Below are 3,365 nucleotides of genomic sequence, written 5' to 3'. Positions count from 1 at the left end.
TCTAAGAAGACATTAAGAATTATGATAAACATTTAAAAAGAAAAAAAAAAGTATGACCAATTGCTCACAAATATAAGATGTAATAGTAGTAATAAAAATGATAATAATAATAATAATAATAATAATAATAATAATAATAATAATAATAATAATAATAATAATAATAATAATAATAATAATAATATCAGTACTACTACTACTTCTACTACTACTTCTACTACTACTACGACTACTACTACTACTACTGCTAATGATAATAATAATAATAATGGCGATGATGATGATGAAAAAATAGAAGTAAAAGCACCATCAATGCAGATTTAAGATTTATAACAACAACCTGTATTACATGTAGCATTACACGTTCCTAATAAATCCGTGAGCAAACAATCAAATGTGATTTTGAATGTCTTTATAATCGAAGAATCAAAAGTTTTGCAAAGAAATTCAGACTTCCCGCAACTGTTTTCTTTTCAGTGGATTGATTTTTTTTATCAAATAATATTGTGATTAAAGATTGTTACTAATGATTTATATTTGTGTATATCTGCATCTCACAAAGATAATAATGCTTTAAAAATGAAAACATATTACAGGCCACACATAATCATTTTTATGTAAGTTGTGAGTTGCCTTGGAGAAGACCTCGCCATAATGAATGGCAAACTGAAAGCTCAACTTTGTGTTGACAATATTGTCTTTCATTCCATTTTTTTTTCTTCAAAAAAGCCATTATTCATTTCGTTCATAATGGGTGGGTATAACTGGAGGAAGCAGTGTTTAATGGTGTAACTGCAGAATGTTAACTCTCTATATTTTTTTTTTATTTATTTTTTTTTAATGACTGGAACTCTATCCCTCATCATAATATTTTCCATATCATCAGGTTTCAATGCAGAAACGTCATCACACTTTTATTGAAGCCGTTGTAGAACATATTTGCTTTAAAGGCTTATAAAGTTTGTTGAGCTTATGCCATTAAATATTAATGTATCCTAAAACAAAAAGCCAATATTTTGACATCTATGTCTTTAATACAATTATTTTTATGTCAAGTTGTTCAGTTCATAATTCTACAATTCATCAAATTTAGGGTTCCAACCTGCCAGCTCCTTTTTTTTTCAATTCTTAAAGCTGTAAAATGCTTTAACAATTATTATATAGCTGAAGTCAACATGGTTATTTTTACATTGACTCTCACAGTTTATTGTAGTTCACATGGTTCAAATTTCATTGTGATAATTATTGATGTTAGTGTTTAAAAAATCAATAGTCTATTGTCTTCAACGTTTTTATGAGAGATTTGCTCTTTTTTTTTTTGAATGACTTTCCTCTTTATTGATTTCTCTTTTAAGGAGTATATGTAAGGGTGAATATCAAATTCTTGTCTTGGAATATATATATATATATATATATGTGTGTGTGTGTGTGTGTGTTTGTGTGTATTTGCAACATATTTCATGAATCTTTTTTATGATAATACAAGTTATCTAAAAATGGTAAAAGATTGTCATCATGACAAAATATCCTTAAATCTTATAGTGTTTGCAATTTTTCAGTTTTTATTCTTTGGTTGCTTTTTTAATTTTGTGTTTTTTAATTTATTTATTTTATTCTTTTCAACATTGACTTTGTTTTGCAATAATCTTTGATGTATGCCCCAAGTTTCAACATGGACGATAAAGGAATTTATTGAGATGAATATATTACTCATAGATTCTAGAGTTTGGCTATTTATTATTGACACACTGCGTGAGATAATCAACTACTTAATCCTGGTTGCAGTTCCTCTGCTGGGAGGTCAACAGCAACTCTTCTCTCCTCTATCTGCTGCTTCTTTCTTCTGGTTAAAGCAGTTGGTAATGCCAATGGTCTGGTTGAGATCTTTTGCTGAAAGTTATGTCATATGCAATTTCTGCTGGTAAATTTTGTATAAAACAATAACTTTTCATTGATATGCAATTGTCAGTTATTGATATGTATTTTATAAGCACTGGATTGTATTTTTGTTCTTTGGTCATATGCCTGTGAATGGTTGGGATTATTTAAACAGTCTAAAGCTAGAGAAACAGATAGATTTCTCTCAGATCTACTTAAGTTCTCATTATGAACAAATCCCCTAAACCTTACCTTTTCTTGTGTACTTCTCAGGGCAGATAAACTTTATATCGTAAGTCTTTTGACTTTCTCATTATCGTCCGTAAAGTTAAGAAGCATGGTTTAACTCCTAAAGCCAAACAAGCAATGAAACAAGTACTTAATTTTTCAAGTAAGTCATGAATTTCTCATTAGAGCAATTTGCGTATTACAAAAGGAGCAAAGTTTGTGTCAGATTTTAGGAGATGACATGGGAGGGGTGGGATCCCTTTTGATGTCATCCTTTAAATCATGATCAAATTTTTACGTAAATTTGTGAAAAATTATTGACAAGTCGTCATGATTTTAGAAAGTTTATGTAAATCTTTTATTAATTGAATGCTTTTTTAGGGTCATTCTGATCAATATAAGAACTGATTTTTTTTTTATATAATAAGATTCAGAGTTTGATTGCCAATAATCCTACCATTGCAAATTGATCTGTTACGATTTTTTTTTTTTTTTTTGGTAATATGATTGTCACCTTTTAAGTCCAAAATAAATTCCAGTTTATTCCACGATATATTTTTATATTAAATTGTTTTGCAATGTCAAACTGAATTAAATACGCAACAATACTTACATATTTTTATTGTCATAGATTTACATTATTATTTTCATGAGTGTTCCTAGTACATTTGTTTATCATTCTCTTTTGATTTTAAGTAAATGGGATCAAACAGCGTGAATTCAATTTTGGTTATACTGCATTTACTTTTTATATAGGCTAAAGAGTTTTCTGTTCAATACCATTCATAACAGATAGAGTCTAAAAATAAAGTTTCTGTTTAAAAATAAAAATATATGTCAGGTGTAACCGCCGGGCCAATAGTGGTGCAAGTCTGAAATTACACCATAATCAAAACAATTTATTAGGCTTGATGTACCCACATTTTCAGGAAAATATATTGAGAAATATTATTTTGACGTTTTTTAAAAATAGATACACCTCAAATTTGCCATATTTAAGATTTTGACATTAGTCTCAAATTTTGATGTGATCTGTCGATCCCCCATTTTACTTTATGACTGTGCATAGCCTTTTTTCATGTTTCAATTGATTTTTTAATGTCATAGATAATGATATGAGCTGATGCAATTTGAATCGACTCTTTTTGCTCTGCTTCTGTGTAAAACTTTGTATGACTCATATACACTATTTGACATCATTGTCCATATTATGTCCATTGGATTCAAGTCAGGATTCATTGGAGGCCATTTAATCTTTA

The sequence above is a fragment of the Berghia stephanieae genome, chromosome 1, assembly GCF_034508935.2.
Source record: "Berghia stephanieae isolate SIO BIC M18660-M18661 chromosome 1, UCSD_Bste_1.3, whole genome shotgun sequence".
In the NCBI taxonomy this organism is placed as follows: Eukaryota; Metazoa; Mollusca; class Gastropoda; order Nudibranchia; family Aeolidiidae; genus Berghia; species Berghia stephanieae.
The sequence above is the reverse complement of the archived record's forward strand: the minus strand, read 5'-3'. Positions refer to the sequence as shown.